Source organism: Chanos chanos, chromosome 1 (assembly GCF_902362185.1).
Source record: "Chanos chanos chromosome 1, fChaCha1.1, whole genome shotgun sequence".
NCBI lineage: Eukaryota > Metazoa > Chordata > Actinopteri > Gonorynchiformes > Chanidae > Chanos > Chanos chanos.
The window spans coordinates 39,257,333-39,267,550 of NC_044495.1; positions in this window are offsets into that span (position 1 = coordinate 39,257,333).

Here is a 10,218-nt window from a genome sequence, read left to right on the forward strand (position 1 = left end):
AGGTGTTTGCTTTGAAGTTATTAGAGTCTTTTTTTTTCATATGTCTGAAACCAAATTCCATTGCTTTGGGGCTCAGAACACCCTACGTGAACAGACTTACTGAAATCCTGACTAGACCTTTTTTTGACAAGATAATTACTAAAAGCTTTTTTAAAAAAAAAACTGAGTCAAATCTTTAAGCGTAAGTATGGTACAAGTGGTCACCACCTACATAGATTTGAGTAGGATTTAATCTTAAGGAGTATGGAAATGTGTCCAGTCATGTCTGCTTGGGTTGATTCATTGATGAATATGGGATATTTCATCTAGTAATCTAAATACCTAATTTATAGTGAACAGTATCCTCATTAAATTAAGAGCAAGTTGCAAATTCATTTGTCAAACAACCAATTGTGAGACAATCACAAACATGAGTCAAAAACGAATGTGAAATGGATTGTGTGTGTGTGTGATGGTTACACAAGCCAGAGGCAGCTGTGTGTGTGTTGTTTTGTGTTTGTGTGTGTGGTTCATTAGGTTCACTGCTCACAGTGTGGGACAGTTTGTTTAACACAGGTAGCAGTAGTTGGCCTGAAAAAAGAACAGTGGCAGTAATAGTATGAAAGCGTCCGAGCAGTCAAGCTCATAAACATAGTATATGTGAGTGTTGGCTGCTGCCGACGTGCCAATGAGTACATTCATCCGTATATCAAAAGGATTTATGCAGTAATCCTTAAATGTTTTAAAACAGGAAGCAGATGAATCTCACACGCAGCTAAGCTTTTTTTTTTAATCTAAATTTTGTATTTTGTCAGTTGGAGGAAGGGGAGCTTGTAGTGCTTGGCCTGTGGTCGAGAACGGCAAAAACACGCTGGACAGCACTGATTTTTGATATGTCTAATATTTGACTTCATGCAACACCTGATCACGCAAGGGTTATTAATAATAACGTACAAATATACAAATAATCTGTGAATTCTGGTTTAGAGGCTCCAAACAGTAGAGTAACTGACAGTGTTGAAAGACTTTTGACAATGAAGGTCCTCTGGTCACAAAAGCTTTAGAATGAACAGATGCTCTCTCTCTCTTTTTTTTACAGTATGCTTGTGTCCTCAGCTCTTGTATAAGTTATTGGAGGTCATAAGAACCCTTATGTCCCTGCTTTTCTCCCTGGTTCACTTAAATGAATGCAAAGAGTTTATGGAGCATGAATAGAAGACGAAGGAGGAGAGAGGAAGAGAGAAAATGGGTCGTTCCTTAAACTGTATCAGATTAAGACGTTCTCAAAATGTTCAAAACAGATATTCGGCAGATATGTCACAATTATGACAGTGTTAGCAGCCACAGTGGGTGTGTTAGTCAGGAACATCTGGCCAAGCTGAGACTCTCACGGTTTGTCCGTGTTTGACGAGTTCTGGATATCTCTACTGTACTACACTCGGTCGAGACCTGACACACTGGGCTGACGCGTGGCGTTTGAGTGACCGGAGCTGTTTGATTATGTTGAAGTACGATGACAAGAAGACTTTCTTGTGCTGTTTGCATCATCAAATTATAGGAGATTTACCCACTGAACTTTTTACATTTACGTTGTCATCAACAGTGATTGCCTGGGCGTAAGCTCGTTTCAGAAAGAATATGAGTATGAGAGAAATAATGATGTTTTCATCCACCGTGGTGTGTGTTTGGGTTTGGCTGATGGAATACGAATGGTACTACTATGCATGTGTGGGCTAATTCGATCTTCATCTTAAACTAGCAAATCCTTTTCCATCCATAGCTGATGTTGGTTCATTTAACAAACATAATTAATGGTTCGTAGATCAAAGTAGCGTCACTAATATTCTACCTACAGTGTGTTTTTAAGCAGGAAAATTATGTCATGTAATAAAAATTATGTCATATAATAAGGAGTTGTCATTAACTCAAGATGGGAGGTTCGTTTTGAAAGATTAAAGCATCATTATTTACATTTGGACACGATGCATTGTACACAGATGAAAAAACTACCCATGTGGAACGCCCCACTTTAATCAGCAGATGAAATAATAGTTTCAGCACTACATAGAGTAAGACATTAAATTTCAAATAAGAAGTTCTGGAATGACAGCATCTAACCGCACGGACCGCAATCGTTAGCGTGCGTGCGCGTGTGCGGGTGGGGGGTGTTAAAGTTATGTTTGCAGGGAGAAAAAAGGGAAAAGAGAGAGAGAGAGAACGTAAGAAGTAACCAGGCAAACGAAATGGTATAAAACCACATTGAAAGTAAGTAAATAGGGTTGATTAGGCTACGTCTAACACTGCCCACCGTGTGAATGCGTTTCCATTAAGTGCCTGCAGCTGCGTTTACGCCATTGGCTGATAAGGCTTCTCTCAAAGGCTGTTTATCGCCATATCAAACCAATCAACCTAGCAACCTTTTAAGATAAGGTCATCTAGCATAACCTTGTGACACTGTCCTTAAATAATCTCCAGCCAGCATGTTAGAATTTCCGTCGCGCTCCGCTGTCTAGAAAATGTCATTATCGTTAATGAGAAGATCCACTAGATCAGTTGAGGACATCTCTTTAACCTCGATGTGGCTTGCCTCCATGTGTGTGAAAGCCTCCGGCTAACATCACACATACCCCTGAACTCAACATGTCCTCACTCTTTTTGTTCATCAACTCAGTGGTTCTTGTGTAATCTGAGGTTTGATTGTACTCCGGCGTGAAATCAAATTAGAGCAGGGGGCCGGAGTTACGTTCCCTTGGCCCCTCAAGAACATCAGCTGTTCGAGCGAGGGCACACAGAACACAGCCAGACCGAATCCACTTCTTTAATCCACTGACAAACGAACAAAAACAGATATGATTTACTACACATAAACTATTTACTACAGATATCAAAGCAAACAGTCTGTACGTCTGTACGTCTGTTACTCTCTTTCAGCTCTCGGTTTGAAAGGCTTCAAAGTAATGTTCATTCAGTTTTCAAAATCCTGCAATTATTCTCCAAGCATCATGGAGCAAGTGGTCACTAGGGGTCAACTAAAGGCTTTGGTCTTTATTCTGACATTTTGTTTTGGCTTAGTGGTGACTAACACCTTTGCATGGACCTGGGAAATTCAGTCTGATGTGGACAGGGAAGTGAGTGAATGATTAGAGTATGTGATTTATGTTGTATGAATATACAAAATATAATGATGGTCTTTTCATACTCATCGTCACTGGAGACCAAGTGATAAGACTAAATTCTACTTCAGAATTCCAGTAATGACAATGGCCTCTGTGAAACTTGCACATGTGGAATAAACTCCAAAATTCTCAGTGCAAAAGCAACGTTTCATTATGAGTAATAGAAACAATAATAAAAAAAAAACAAGTATCAATACATGTTAGTGACAGAGGCCCTAGATCTATATTTTTGAAGAACAGCTGTCTATGGGTATTATTTTTCTGCTGTGTCGAGTTGGATTAGCGCATTGTACCCTGGGCAACCTGGCACACAAAAAACACAGCTGCTCCCAACGAACCTGGGCACAGAATTCATTTGGCTCAATACAACAATTTTCTTTACCAAACTGCTGTCCACAGCAAAGCAAGCTGTGACTTCCCTTTAAAATGTGGACAGTACAGGCGGGCAGCTCACACTGCAAAAGTGTGCTTAAAGGGGACCAATGCAGTGATATGGTCAAAGCCGAAAACATTTTCAAGTTTGTTTGTTTTTTTGTTTTTTTTTAAGTTCTGTAATATGTATGTAGGCCGTAACTTCAAAGTGCTCTGAAGCCAATGAAGAAACATGACATAAGTATGACAACGCATGTGACATCCCATCCCCTGAGTAAATATACATATTACAACACGCACACTTCCACCTTTAAGCATGCATGAACATGTGCATATACGCACACACACACACAGAGTCACAGAAATGTCTTGTGTATTGAGAGTATGTTTACTGGCTGTAATAAAGGGGCCACCATGGAGAAACACAGGTGAGGAAACAATCTATATGAGAGACTGTGCTCTCGCTGCGCGGTGGTTATGTAACACATTAAAATGTCAACACGTTTCACTGCCACTCCATGGAAAGGCCTCCATGGAATAGTTCAGTTCACCGCATGATAAATGAAAGGATGCAAATGGTGTAGGCCTACAGTACAGGAAGAACATTCTGGAAACTTCTATTTTTGTACTAAAAGAGAGCCAAAGCAGCAACTGACGCAGGCAGGGAAGGGGAAAGCATAATTGTGTTTGGAGTCTGTCTGTAAGCTGATGTTTGATAAACTTGACGAGCCAGTTTGGATCTTCACATCAGTCTGTCAAGGCAAATGGAGTGAGGCCAGTGCGACGCTTTATGAATCTTTGATGACAACAACGTAGTTACTATGGTACCATCTGACAGGGCAATTTCACAGACTTAGACACAGACAGAGAGCAACCCTTATTTACTTAAAGACCAGTCAAAGCTCTTACATGAACCCGGAGAGGAAACACGGAATGCAATTGGACAGCTTTGCTCATGGGCACAAAATAAGAAATGCAACGGATCCGTGCAGAGATTCACTGACTTAGAACCTCACACATCTTATAGAGCACGTGACTGTAAAATTAATGCGAGCAAATCTATATTCTTCAACATTTTTCAGATATTTATACTAATAGTACTGGCACCATACTATTATCAACATATTTTGCCAGAGGGAAATATTACAGAATACACGCACGCACACGCACACGCACACACCTACCTTAGGTAAGGTGTATGAAAAAAAATAAATTCACAGCAACAGTTTTGAGTGTGTAAAATAAATCAGGTGAGATGTGAGAGTCCTAGATTTCATGTTCTTATCTATCAAGATGTTGTCTTTTTTTCAGTCCATTGAGAAATACAGTCAGCATCCCATGCCGGTATATAAAATAACTTTATGCATGGTGTATGTGTGTGTGTTGTCGGCCAGTCAGGTGTGTGCTGATTTGGTGAATTCACAGGTTTACTCCTAGTGTTGAGAGAGTGAAGGCCATGAACAGTGAGGTAGAGGACTGGATGCCCACCCAAAGGTGGCCCCTGATTACACATTCACTAGAGTAAACACATCCCTCCATGAAGCCTTGACCCCATGCTACACAGCCCCTGTCAAAGGTAAACAAGACTTAACTGTGTGGCAACACAGGCCCGACCGCAGGGCCTAGCATTCCTCCACAGAAGAACATACCTGTCTTCTCAAGCCAAATTACAAACATGTTTCCTCTTAACCGAGACATTCCCAGAATAACGCCTCACCAAACTGTCCGGTCTTCTTTCCAAGCAGGAGATTAAGATCAGTCTCAGAAATAACTGTCTGTATTTTTAAGGATGAAGAGATGTGCAAACGTTTATGCTCTTGAGTCTTTAGCATTGTTTGCTGTCAAAGCCTGTAATGTGTCAACAGTTTTGTTTTTTTTTTTCATCACTCCTGATCCAAAAAGAATGATTCATTTGATCCATTTTCTCAACCCTTGTGGTTTTACCCACAGGAATGATGTAACAGGTGGGAGTGATATATGTGTTTGACAGGCAGGAAAAGCTCGATATGAGGAACAGGTTCTCACCGGAGAATGTGTTTGAGCATTTGGACTGAACAGAGGGTTGGCCTGAGAATTCACTTCTCATATATCACCAATTTACACAAGCACCTGTTAATGTTATCTTTTAAATAGGACAGTCTCTCTGTCTCTCACTCACACACACACATAGGCATGCACGTGTGCGTGGCTGTATTTTTAAAGCTAAGCTAATAACCTGAAGGCAAACTAATAAACAAGACAACACGTGGGCTACCACGTTACTTCCTAACAGGAAGGTAATTAGGGTTTTAAACCAATGCAACAATTTCCTATTAGTAGAAATTGATCTGTCGTAAGTGTTTATATGTTTATATATATATATATAAATAACTGGACTTACATACTGAGCTAGACCTGACTGTTGGCATAAAACACTCATCTTCTTATAGGTCTTGTACTTTTTTTGAGAGAAATTTGTGGTAGCTCCTTTTCCACTGGAGCAGAGGTTTTACTCCAGCAGGAGCACAGTGTTGTTCGGGGCTCCAGATGTAGGCTGGAGGTGCAGGGAAGGGGAGAGGGGCAGGCTGACTTCATCCACATGTGCCGGATGTTGGCACCCACTGCTCCGTCACACGACCCAGCGCATGAATCTCAGGAAGCAGATGGCCACTCTGCCTTTCCTGCGCTCCACTTTTCCTGACTTCACCCGAGAGAGAGAGAGAGAGAGAGAGAGAGAGAGAGAGAGAAAGAGAAAGAGGGTGGAGAGAGAGAGAGAGAGAGAGAGAGAGAGAGAAAGAGGGAGGAGAGAGAGAGAGACAGAGAAAATGAAAGACAGAGAGAGAGAGGGAGAGAGAGAGAGAGAGATAGAAAAAGAGAGGAGAGAGAGAGAGCAAGAGAAAGAAAGAGAGCGAGAGACAGAGTGAGAGAGAGAGAGAGAGAGCCCTTGAAGGGAAAAAAGGAAGAAAAACAGAGGAACCATCTCGCTTCAAGCAAAGACCATTACGCTCTTGTCATAAGTCCTAATCCAATGAGTCTGACAATCCCAAGTAAGAAGTCTACACCATGCATCAGCAGTGTGTGTGCTAAATATGCACTTTACCAAACCACATCTCTGTTCCCCAAATGAATTGTGTAGTACCCTCTCCATTTGTGGAAAGCTTGTGAAAAAGAGAGCGGTCAGTAATTAAACTTCTCTGATTTCCTTTTCCTGCTCACACAGATGTTCCAGAGTCTTTGAACAGGCCTTGTCAAACCTCACTTCCGACAAACAGGGGGTAAGACTAATTGTTAGCTGACCGCAGAACACACTGGCTCACGGGCCTCCACATCTTTCACCCGCCTTGGACGAGAGAAAGGCATGTTTAGTTTTTACCAGTTTCGTCAGTGTTACGGAGAAAAGGTCAAACATCAAACAGACACGACGGAAGCTTAGATCCGGAACCGAGAGGGTTTGCTGGGAAATTCAGATGAAGAACGCTTTTTAAACAAAGACGCTGAATTTTTACTGTTAATGTTTGACTTTATTTTGTGCTTTCCATTTCTGTCCTCAGCACAGAAAAAGACAACACTAATTCAATGTGGCACACTATTTGGTTAAAATATAACACTTCTCCTCCCAAAGTACAACATCTTAAGAGAACAGTGGATCTCACGGATTGATTTTTTTTTCTCCACTCACCGTGTGTTGTCACAAACAATTAGACTAATGTAGCCTTTTAATCATGAATTATGCATGATGTGCCACATTAACGAGTGCAAACCTGTGTTCTGTTCAGTGAGAAGTTCAGAGGGAATAGGACAGGGTTTTTTTTTGTTTGTTTGTTTTGTTTTTTTTTAATGTACACACAAAGCGATGACCTCGGTTCTGACCTCACATGTCCAAACTCCCATTTTCTGGGGTCCAGGTTAAGAAGGGGCATGTGTGAGGAGCAGCTACCCCTCCACCCCCACCCCCGCCCCCGCCCCACTGTTTCGGCCAGTGCCTGAGGAGCGCCTTTGATCCTGAACTAGTCGTTCTGAGCCATTACAAGGTCAGAGGGTTCTCTCAAAGCATTCCAGCGCTTTAATAGGTCACTACTCTACCAGATTGGGTGGAGGGTGGAGGGGGAGGTGGATGTGGGAAGGGAGTTCAGGTATGCATGCTTCCCAACCTAGATACCCTCCTCACAGACACTGATATACATACACTCTACCAGTCCAGCAGCTAGCAATAGGTAAGACATAAGTCAACTGTATAATAAGATACAGTTTAAGATCCTACAGAAATGGTGTTGTTATTTTACTGTGTTGCTATAGTAACAGTAGTTTCTATAGTAACTACTATAGTAACATGTAGCTATGAAGCTATTAGCTATACTAGTACCAAGGAGTGCCTCGACATAGATGACACTGGTTCTTTATTAGCATTCTTCAAATGCTGCAATACTATAACATATTGTATGTGAGGGCATATACCAGGGCAAGGACACTGGTAAATCTTATACAAGTTACAAAACTGGACAAATGGAAAAGAATGTGTGTGGTAAAAGTGTGTGTGTGTGTGTGTGTGTGAGTTTGTATATTTTAAAGTGTACCAAGACTGAGGAGGTACATACTTCTGAGTTGTTGTTTTTTTTCCTGAGCGGACATAGCTGACTGACTGACTGACTGACTGACTGAGGGGAGTACCTAAATTACAGACACACTTCAGTGTCACTATCACAAAGGATCAAGACAAAGCCATGAGAGTCAGGTGGGTGGGGTGGAGGGTGGAAAAGAAAACAGAAAGTATTGGATTCTCTAAGCTAAATCAAAAGGAACTCGCATGAGGGAGTTAGGAGTCAAATCACTTCTCAGGGAAAGAAAAGAAAAGAAAAGAAAAGGAAAGAAAAGAAAGAAAGAAAGAAAGAAAGAAAGAAAGAAAGAAAGAAAGAAAGAAAGAAAGAAAGAAAGAAAGAAAGAAAGAAAGAAAGAAAGAAAGAAACAAACAAACAAACAAGAAACAAACAAACAAAACAAAACAAAAAAAAGAAAAGAAAAACAAACCAGAAACCAGCTCATCTACAGTAAAATCATGTGACTACTATGTCAGTGCAGTCATTGCTGGCCTGAGGTTGTGTTTGTGTAAAACCTGCACCTAGGATAATTATGGAGTTTCAGCATTCAGAACACTCCACAACACTCCCACACACACAAACACACACACACAAACACAGTACTTGTCTAGTTACTTTTCCTGTTAGTATAGTCACAGTTCATGTACTTTCGACAGGGCTCCTATTTATAGATTTTGACTGGGGACAAATGATCACAAAATCAGCCACAGTTATGTGTTGTCATTCTTAACTAAGTCCAAAAGGACACGAACAATAACTCAGCTTGCTGACAAATCAAAACTATAATGCTGACGTAACATTCAAAACTCAAAACGGTTTAACTGAAGTTCGGAAAAGAGACGTTTAATGTGTCTCTTTGTCTATACTCTCTAAATTCACATTTGCATATTTTCATATTTATCAGTATGCTATCAATATGTAGAGGGCATTTAGTGAAACAATCCAATAACACAACCCTATAAAATCTTCAACATATGCCCTCTAACCTGCGATGTGTTTTTATCAGTTTGAAACAATAAGGACGTATTTCAGTATTTAAATGTTAAATATTTGATAACTCTGCGGTGTGTAATATAAAGCAGATCTCAGAACACTGCCAAGCCAGTGCTGATGTTTCCACACTAGACGCCGTTAAACACTTGGATCCCGGACATCAACATAAATTAGAGATGAGAGACCATTAAGAACCTCATTAATCTTTTATTATTTCAAATTGCTATTAAAAAATCACAACAATTCACTGATAATCTGACACACAGCGACAAACTTCGACTTAAACAAATACATGGTCTAGAAACTTCCGCTGACGTTGGCTTTTCTCACCAGGGCTTAAGGAGGCTTGGGCGACATAAGCTCCTTTAACTGTAGGAGCCATGATTTGCGGCGCAGGTTGAGGTTGGAGAACGTTACCTTCCAACTCTTGAACAAACACCTATTTGACATGATTGGATCCTTGGCCCCGCTCCAACGTTCCTGAAAGGCTCTCTTTGAGAATTCCCTTTGTCTTGTGACACCCAGTCTGAGAAAGTGGGACGGGTTGAATCAACACCGAGGAAAACCCCCCTGAGGTCCTACACAGAGTCTTTCCCAGGTGTTCTTCCATTTAAGTGCATTTAAAAAGTGACATTAATAACAAGTTGGCAAATTTAAGAGAACTAAACAGGACAACAAGTCTTTTAAATGTAAATGGATCAAGTAGTGTTTGTGTCAGGAACGACAGGAGAAAGTTCAAGAGAAAAGTTCCAGACTGAGGTTGAGACGGTTTCTATTTCTTCTGCCCAGATGTGTGTGTTTCTGCTTCTCTTTAGATTAACTGGGATTCCCGAATGTGGCTTGCTGGGATTGGGCTTATTATGGCGACGTTCCTTTCAACCAGCATTGGACGTCTTGGTGACTGATCCCTGCATTTCAAGAAAAACAACAACAACAACAAACATGAGATTAGATGGATGTTTGTACTCTTTCACTAAGGGATACAGACCTACCCTCAGGGGGAAAAAAACATAATTGCACAGGTGTCTTTATTTAATTATTTATTGCTACTTACAATGGGAACAACATGTTTGAAACTAGAACAGTACAGCTAGAGACTAGAACATTTTTGCTGACAATGAACT